The sequence below is a fragment of the Gossypium arboreum genome, chromosome 11, assembly GCF_025698485.1.
Source record: "Gossypium arboreum isolate Shixiya-1 chromosome 11, ASM2569848v2, whole genome shotgun sequence".
NCBI classification, from domain to species: Eukaryota; Viridiplantae; Streptophyta; class Magnoliopsida; order Malvales; family Malvaceae; genus Gossypium; species Gossypium arboreum.
The window spans coordinates 14615987-14626295 of NC_069080.1; the positions used below are offsets into that span (position 1 = coordinate 14615987).

The 10309-nt window shown below is 36.6% G+C and overlaps 1 non-coding gene across 1 annotated transcript; it reads right to left on the reverse strand.

Moving 5' to 3' along the window:
• Positions 1 to 211: 211 nt before the first annotated feature.
• LOC128284502 (small nucleolar RNA R71) lies at positions 212 to 318 on the reverse strand. Its single transcript, XR_008274927.1, has one exon. It is a non-coding gene; the product is annotated as a small nucleolar RNA R71 (small nucleolar RNA).
• Between the last annotated feature and the right edge of the window lie 9991 nt (positions 319 to 10309).

Consider the following 10309-nt stretch of genomic DNA (forward strand, 5'->3'; position numbering starts at 1 on the left):
AAATACTCATTTGGTAAATTTTATGGAAATTTGTGACACTTTTAAGATTAATGGCACTATTGACGATGCCATTCACCTATGATTATTCCCTTTCTCGTTGAGGAACAAAGCTAAACAATGGTTAAGCTCTTGACCACGAGGTTCCATTACTACATGGGCTTAAATGACCAAAAAACTCCTTCTGAAGTACTTCCCACTGGCTAAGACAACCAAGTTGTGGAATGGTGTCTCCTCCTTTGTACAGATCGATTTAGAGACTTTATATGATGCATGGGAGAGGTAAAAGGACTTATTGAGATGGTGCCATCATCATGGGTTACCATTATGGTTACAAGTTCAAACCTTCTATAATGGTTTGAATCCCTCAACTAGGCAACTAATCAATGTAGCAGCCGGTGATACACTTAACAATAAAACACCCGAAACGACTTATGAATTTATGGAGGAGATGATACTGAATAATTATCAGTAGCAAGTCATGAGGACAAAGCTGATTAATGCAGCCGGTGTCTTTACTGATGCAGTCACCATGTTATCGAATCAGGTAGAACTTTTAAATAAGAAAATTGATGGTTTATATGTTTCTAAGTAGGTACATTTGCTGATGCAATGCAATACAAATGAAGGTGGAATAAACAATCCAAAATGTTTACCCTTCGCTCTTAGCATAGAGAACGAACAAATCAATTATGTGGATAATAATTCTAGGACTTAAAATAACACTTATAGTAACAACTATAATGCAAGTTAGAGGAACCATCCCAATTTCTCTTGGGGTGGTTGAGGAAATCAGAGAGCGCAAGCCCTTTTAGGCTTCCAACAACAACTTTACCAGTAAGAGAAAAAGCTTAACTTTGAGGAAATGTTGAAAAAGTTTACCTTGGTGTTAGAAACCCGTTTTCAAAACACTGAGGCAATACTGAAGAATCAACTAGCATCGATTTAAGGACTTAAGAACCAAATAGGTCAGCTTGTTAAATTAATTTTAGAAAGACCACAATGTAGTTTGCCTGGCAATACTGAAACTAACCCAAGTAACCAGCTTCATGCAATTACTGTTCAAGATGAATAAGGGTTAGTTGAATTTGAACAAGAACTGAGGTAATAAACTGTGGTGAATAACGTTAAGGTTGAGATAAGCCAGAAAGAGCAAAAGTCGGTTGCCAAAGGATATAAACCTCGAGTGCCATATCCTAACGTGACGAAGAGAGACCACACGAACGAACAATTTGGTAAGTTTCTTAAAATCTTAAAAAAATTACATATTAACTTACCATTTGTTGAAGCTCTTTTGTATATGCCCAATTATGTCAAATTTTTAAAGGAGCTGTTGGCAAACAAATGAAAGTTAGACGATTCATCGGCTGTAGAGCTCAATGCAATTTGTTCGGCCATATTACAAAATAAACTACCCAGCAAACTTAAAGATCTAGAGAGTTTTACTATTTATTATTTAATTGGTAGTTTAAATATTGATAATGCTTTAACTGATTTAGGGGCTAGTATTAATGTCATGCCCTATAAAATGTTTAAACAACTAGGTCTTAGGAAACCCAAACAAACTAGGATGGGTATTCAATTAGCAAATAGAACCATTAGATGTCCTAGGGGTGTTATTGAGGATGTGCTTGTTAAAATCGATAAATTCATATTCCTCGTTGAGTTTTTGGTGTTGGACATGGATGAGGGTAGTGAGGTACTTTTAATTTTAGGATGACCTTTTTTAGCAACTGCTAAGACTAAAATAGATTTTGGTACGAGTAAATTAGTACTTCATGTAGGTGACGAAATGATTACTCTCCAAGCTTGTGATTATGTAAGAACATCTAGTGATCAAGATGATTTTAAATCTTCTGTTAATGTTAGTGACCATGTGGCTCAACCTTCTCTGCAGGAAACCCCTTAAAAAAACGTAATGGAGCCATGTTTCATTCAAAGATAGAAATAGAACAATTTATGATGAACAAATATTATAAATTGATGAACTAGATGAATGGCAAACAAGTGTTTAGAAAAAAATAAAAAAAGCTCGATGAAGAGCCAAAGCGACACTATGATGAGCACGTGATGAGAACAAACTAATTTATGGTTGGGGATAAAGAACTACTAGAAAAAACGAATCCACAAATCTCCCCTTCGGAGCTCGAGTCAAATGGATCAACCAATGTACGGTACTAAATGTCTTTTCATACGATACAGTTGAGGTAACTCATTCTGAATTTGACACATTTAAGGTAAACAATACTCGACTCAAACTTATTTTGGTAATAACATTGTTGATGAGAAAGAGGAGTTTCAGCTCCATAAATCACCTTTCCCATGCGAATTTAAGGTAAAGTCGAGCTAAGACTCTAAATAAGCACTTCTCGTGAGGCAACCCGAGTGTCTAACATTCTGCTAATTCTTTTAACTTTATTTTCAAAATAATTAAATTTAATTTAAAAAAAGTTGACCTACACGGCCTGGACACACAAGCATGTCCTAGGCCGTGTGTACAATGGGGCATTCGATATTGAGTTACACGGCCTGCCAACATGGCCATGTGACCTACACAGCTTAGATACACAAGCATGTCCTTGGCCGTGTGAATGCTGGGACTTAATTTTTCAAAAACTTGAAGGTTACACAACCTAAAATAGTCCACCCGGCCGTGTGAACGCTGGAGCTAATGTTTTCAATTTTATTTCAAGTCAGAGAGTTACAAGGGCAAGAGACACAACCGTGTGCGAGGCATGGTCGGGCCACACGGGCGTGTGGGTGACCATGTGACCCATACGACCTCTCATATTGGTGTAGGAAAAGCGAAGGAAATCACATATGGCCTCGCACATAGCTTGGATGCATGGGCATGTCCAAGGTCGTACGAAAGATTGGGTTTACAATTTAAAATGCACACGGGCTAAAAACACCCCACACGACCGTGCCCTATTTTTAACCCAAAAACCCTTAATTTTTTTTAATTTGTCTTCTTTTTGTTTTTCAGCCCTACCGCCGTTCTCATTGTCTCCTGCCAGTCCGACTACCACCATTTGTCCCCTCCTCACGTCGTCCGTCCAACTTGTAACACCTTATACCTGTAACCCACGCCGGGTCGGAGTACGAGGCATTACCTAACTTTATCTCATGCATACAAACAGTCTCAAGTCACCGAGACTTGGTCCAAAATAAAAATTTTTAAATTTCTACTTTAAACTTCTTATTATGGGCCTACGAGCCCCAAATCGACTGTTGAAAACTATTCGGAACCATTCTGTGTCCTTAAACCAACATTAAGAAATTTACCTTAAAATAGGGCACACGCCCGTGTGGAAGGGTAACACGCCCGTATGACCATTTTGACATGGTCGTGTTGGTGGACCGTGTGGCTCACACGGCCTAAGCACCCTGAGACACGTACGTGTCCCACACCCGTGTGGAATTAAATTCTAATTCACACCTACAGGGGTTTTCATACGACCAGACACACGCCCGTGTTAATGTCCCGTGTCCCTTACACGCCCACAACACGCCCGTGTCTTAACCTGTATGCAAAAACCTATTTATTCTATTTCTAACGTCAGCATTCCTAAATTGTCACACAGCCAAGGCACACGCCCGTGTACTAGGCCGTGTCCTCCACACAGCTGAGACACAAGGCCGTGTCTCTGCCCGTGTGTTTATTATCATACATATTGACTTGAAATTTTTACGTGCAGGGGTCATACAGTCGGGCCATTCGCCTATAGGGCTGACCGTGTGTCTGCCCATGTGGGCAATATAAGGCTATTTACCAAACCTCATTGCCACCCTTGCATACCTATTTTCACACAAATACCAGCCAATACCAAAAAAAACATAATTTCCAAAATCAAATCAGCCACAATAAACATTCATTCAACCATGTAGATGCAACTTTTATAAACTCAAAATAAATATTAGCCATCATTCATGGCTTAATACTAAGTGTGGGATCTATCCCAAGCCAACACATTTGGCCAAATCTCCAAGACTCAAAATAATAAGTTCTAATCCTATACATGCTATATTCAAAACTATAAATCCAACTATACCGAATGTTTTAGCTGATAGTGTGATCGATATCTCTATGACTTCCGGTGATCCTTGAGCTAGTTAGGCTACCCTGAAAGAATTGGAAAGGAAAGGGAGTAAGCATAAAGCTTAGTAAGTTGTATATAAATAAATATACGACAATTAGTCTACAATTTACCAACAATTTATGATACCAAAGTGGGCATAAGCATGACTTACTCTTTACTTCATACAAATCACATAGCATATACAATGAGTTGACATCTTATACATATGTATCACTTAGGCACCTGTAATACTCACAATACGGTTATACTTTTCTCATTAACTTAAATTTATTACTCTTGCCGTTGAACCATTCGAAATACTATCGGATATTCCGTAAGCCTCAATCACGGGTAAAGTAACGATGCCATGTCCTAAACATGGTCTTACACTGGCTATCATCTTTGAGGCCGATGCCATGTCCCAGACATGGTCTTACACTGACACATCTCGTAGCCGATGCATGTCCCAGACATGTCTTATACTGGCTTATGTCCCGGGGTTGATGCATGTCCCAGACATTTCTTACACTAGTACTCGTCTCAATGCCGATGCCATGTCCCAGACATGGTTTTACACTGGCTCTCATAATGTGGCCTCAATCACGGGTAAAGTGCTGATGCCATGTCCCAGACATGGTCTTACACTGGCTATCATCTTCGAGGCCGATGCCATGTCCCAGACATGGTCTTACACTAGCTTTCACATAACCGTACCGATGCTATGTCCCAGACATGGTCTTACACTGACACATCTCGTAGCCGATGCATGTCCCAGACATGTCTTATAGTGGCTTATATCCCAAGGTTGATGCATGTCCCAGACATGTCTTACACTAGTACTCGTCTCAATGCTGATGCCATGTCCCAGACATGGTCTTACACTGGCTCTCATAATATGGCCTCAATCACGGGTAAAGTGCTGATGCCATATCCCAGACATGGTCTTGCACTGGCTATCATCTTCGAGGCCGATGCCATGTCCCAGACATGGTCTTACACTAGCTCTCACATAACCGTACCGATGCCATGTCCCAGACATGGTCTTACACTGACACATCTCGCAGCCGATGCATGTCCCAAACATGTCTTATACTGGCTTATGTCCCGAGGTTGATGCATGTCCCAGACATGTCTTACACTAGTACTCGTCTCAATACCGATGCCATGTCCCAGACATGGTCTTACACTGGCTCTCATAATGTGGCCTCAATCACGGGTAAAGTGCCAATGCCATGTCCTAGACATGGTCTTACACTGGCTATCATCTTCGAGGCTGATGCCATGTCCCAGACATGGTCTTAAACTAGCTCTCACATAACCGTGCCGATGCCATGTCCCAGACATGGTCTTACACTGACACATCTTGTAGCTGATGCATGTCCCAGACATGTCTTATACTGGCTTATATCCCGAGGTTGATGCATGTCCCAGACATGTCTTACACTAGTACTCGTCTCAATGCTGATGCCATGTCCCAGACATGGTCTTACACTGGCTCTCATGATGTGGCCGATGCATGTCTCAGACATGTCTTACACTAGCTCACACAAATGACCCAAGTGATACAGCATGAATATCCGGTTTACTTCCTAAGGTCCCAACGAGAATTCTATTATCTTAATGATCATTACACATTCTCAATCTTGAAATCAAGCAATTCATGCCATATCTATTCAATGACAATTTAAATATGGATAGTATCAATGTAGTTATATTATTTACATACAACTTACCTCAGATTTCAAAATGTAGCGACTATACAGTTTAGTCGATTTGTTTGGCTTTCCCCCAGTCTTGGTTTAGATTTGACAATTCTTGATCTATATTAGAAAAATACACTCGTTTAGTCACTAATTACAATTAGGCAATTGAAAATCCGCATTTTCGATAAAATGACCATTTTGCCCCTAAACTTTGGCAAAATGACCTTTTTTACCCTTATACCCGAAAATCGATTTTTATCGAATTTATTAAACTTTTAAGCTTAGCTGAACTCTTTTTAATCTTATAGAAACCTAAAATTCCCACTATTTCACACTCTTATTACTTATTTTGCAACTTATGCAAAATAGTCCCTTTAGGTGTTTTCATGCTAACACCTTTCACAAAAGTTGTTTATAAGACAGCCAAGACTCATTTTCTTCCATAAAAACTAAAAAAAAAACACAAATCATTTCATGGAAAAACCCTAAACTCTTGATCATTTTGCAATATAGCACCCTCATTTGAAAACTCATGCTTCAAGGGTCTTAAAAGTACAAAAATATTTTAGAAAAGCCATTAGGATCACTTACTTGTGAGTGCTTGAAGTTGCTGCAAATTTTTGAAGCTTAAAACCACAAAAATGGCTGATATTTTCAGCTAAGAAGAAATGGAAAATAGAGTGATATCATTTCATTTTTCTATTTTCTATTTTTAGTTAAAATTGGTCACCTAATCCCACTAAAAATTGAAAATTTTGACCACACATGTCTCCTATGGCCGGCCACCCTATTTCTAGGGGTCTAATTTCCATTTAAAGGCCCCAAATTTAGGTTCTCTAGGTATTTAACACCTTTAACTATCAATTTAGGACTTTTACACTTTATGCGATTTAGTCCTTTTTCACAATCGGGCTCACAAACGTCAAAATTATCTCACCAAAATTTTCATGTACTAATATAAACATGCTATGACTCCAAAATAATAATAAAATAATTTCTCCAACTTTAGATTTGTGGTCCCAAGACCACTATTCTGACTAAGCCCTAAATCGAGCTGTTACACATCTTCTCCTTCGCCCTTTCTTTTTCCTTTCCCTTAGCCACAACCCACCCTAAGCCTCATCACCCTTCCTCCTCTCTTCCTCGTCCCAACCCCGATTTTCCTCTTCTCCCTTGTCGGGCCCCCACGCGTAAACCTCTCTTTCCTTTCCTTTCTCCCTTCCCCGACCTTCCCCTAACAACAACTCCCTACTCCGACCCACCTTCTCGTCGGCCACCGTTCAAATCCCTCCGTTGTCGCCATAAATCTTCCACCAACGACTGTCAGTGAACCATTTTTTTGTCCTTTCCTTTTTCTTTAGTTTTAATTATTTAATTAGTTATTTGTTTATTATTTATTATTTTTATTTTATTTTTCTAGTTATTATTTATTATGATTATGATTATTATTATTTTAAGTTTCTTATTATTCTTAGTTTCATTCTCATTAGTTTATTATTATTTAAGTTCTTGTTTTGGCTTATTATTATAGTTATTATTATTATTCGTTATTTTATTTATTTGTCTTATTCTTAATCTTCTTATCATTAGTTATTATTTTATAATTATTTATTTACTATTTTATTATTATTGTTATTGTTTTTAGTATCCGAATTATGTTTTTTATTCTTTTTATTATTCTCATTAATTAAGTGTTCTTATTTTGCTTATCCTTATTATTAATGGTATTTCATTATTTTTATTATCATTTTAGTTTTCCATTTCGTTTCATATTTTATTTTTCTTCATTATTATTTTTCTTACTTCGAGTTAGTTTGTATGTTTAATAGAATTAGTACCTAACTTTCACATGATTGATATGTAACACCCTAAATCTGGCCTAGAAGTTTATACTGAATCTCGGATGTTATATTGATCACCGAAGTGATCGTAGGAAAATTTTACGACACAAGTTATCTTAAATTCTATTACGAACATATCTATCTCTTTACGAACCAAAAAAAATTATCCATTTAGTCTACAATTAGAAAAATTTAAGCTAGATTTAATTTATGAACAAAATAGGATTCATGATGTAAAACCAAAAATAGAACTTGTACCACCTTGTTTACAAAACCTTACAGTTCAAAAGCCGACTAACAAAATAAAAACTAAATTTTTTTTCACCGAGACTGTCCAAGATCTCCGCATACTGAGTCCAGCGTCAGAATTCAGAAAAGTACTTGAAAGGGGAATCACTAAGGGGGTGAGCTACTTGAGCTCAGTGTGAGTTTGAATTGAGACTAAAAACAGAATCACAAAAATCAATTCAATAGCGCAACAGATTTACGGATATTCATCGAGTCAGAAAGAAAACATGGAACTAATGTCCCAACAAAACATAACACTCAAGCACACCAAATCACACACAGACGGACAGAATACAGTCAAATAGTTTAGCACCCAAAACACACAAATAGATGCGTATGAGATGCAGTCAAGTAATAAAACCCACCAATCCAGCCAACACACTTCTTCGTCCCCTGATCACACCCTATAAGAACTGTTTAAGCTCATCCAACCAAAACACACCACATAGGACCTCGAAGGCCCATCCAACCCTACACACCATATATGTGGACTAAGCCACTCAGATATTAATACGCAGCAAGGCTGGCATATGTACTATACACTGCAATGCGGTAATCCGCTATACAGACATGTTGTAGTTTAAACTACCAGATCAGATAATAGTACGCAACAAAGCTGATGCATATGCAGTATAGTACGATAAATTACTGTACGAATTAGTTGCAATAAAACTGCTAGATCAGATCAATATCAGTCTGCCTTCGCTTCGGAATCCCACCCAATACTTTATATTATGCAGGTGTTTATATACATACAATCTTACAGAATAGTGACACATTAACAGATAGTCAGATAGAACAGATATGCACACACACACCCAGTTAACTGGGTTCAGAATTAGACGTCTCACACACATCATTAACAAATTACACATGAACAGAAACCCATATCAAAGTCTTATTCACCTTCACTAAAGCCTAGGCAAGAGTCGAAACACATTTAAACATGATTTCAGGTCAGAGCACACATAGAACCAGTTTAAGTAACTTACGGTCACACACCCGTATGCTTTGGCCGTATGGAACCGCCTAGGCTGTATGGGATGTAATAGCCCAAATTTTAGCGATGTCGAAAATAGTGGTTCGAGACCACCAAATTTGACAAATGAACTTGTATATTATATTATTTAATATTTATGATCCAAATGTAGCTTTTAAAAGATTTTTGAAATAGTAAATTGTGTTTTATAAAGATTTATTTGGTCAAGAAATTGAGAAAAAAATTATTGAGATCTTGATGTTATAAAACGAGCCATAAATATTTTTATAAATATTTACGGAGTGTCAATAAGGTAGTATTAAAATTTCGTTAGAAAATTTTGACATTTGGGTGATTAATTAAATAAAAAGGACTAAATTGAAAAAGATGTAAAAGTTGCTAGAAGAATTAAATAGCTCAATTGTTAAATGAGGAAGGACCTAAAGTGAAAATAAGTCCAAAGGAGATATTTTTGGCGGCAATAGCTGAGAAAAATCAGGAAATGGGTAAAATAAGGGCAAAATTGGAAAATTACCAAAATTAGCTAAATAAAAATGGGACCAAATTGGAATATCTAGAATTCTATTCATTTTCATCAGCTGAAAAATAGCCATGTAAGAGGTTTCAAGCTGGTTTTCATACTCTAGCTTCATGTAAGTTTAATTGTTGCTTTCTCCTTGAAATTTCTAAGATTTTAGACTTTTACAATTGGGTCCAACTTACTATGTCATTAGTTTTTGATTCCATGGCTAATTTTTAAAGTTGCTATGGATGAGTGCTGGAAGAATATGATGAATAAATATATAATTGAAGCTTTAATTTTGATATATGATGATTTTATCAAGTAAAATTGATGGAAATTGATTTGAGGACCTAATTATGAAAGAGTTTGGAATTAAGGTCTAGTGCTAAAGTTCTAATTTTCAGGGGTGATGAAGTAGTTTAAAATGATAAAATAAAGTATTAATTGAGAAAAATTAGCTCAATTTAGGGGTTAATTGATCAAGGATAGAATTGTATGAACTGTGAAATTTGGGGTAAAATGGAAATCAACATTTTGCATTAAAACTATTTTGGATAGCAGCAGTAGTCTAAATTTGAAAAATCACTAAAAATTGTAGAAATCGAATGAGAGGATGAATAAAATATGAAATTAAATCTTATTGAGTCTAGTTTCTTATACAAGAAATGATGTATGCAATGGAATTGTAAATCATGATATATAATAAATTTTGTGAGACAAGGTTAGAATGACTTTGGGTTCCCCTGTTTTGACTTTGGAAAATAATTAAAAATTGAAAAAAAATGATTAGGGGCTTAAATTTATATGTTTAGAATCCTTAATGAGTCTATTTTCAAGAGAAATAAGAAGAGAAATAAGCAAGAACATTATTCGAATCCCGTACGAGGAGATAATTAATT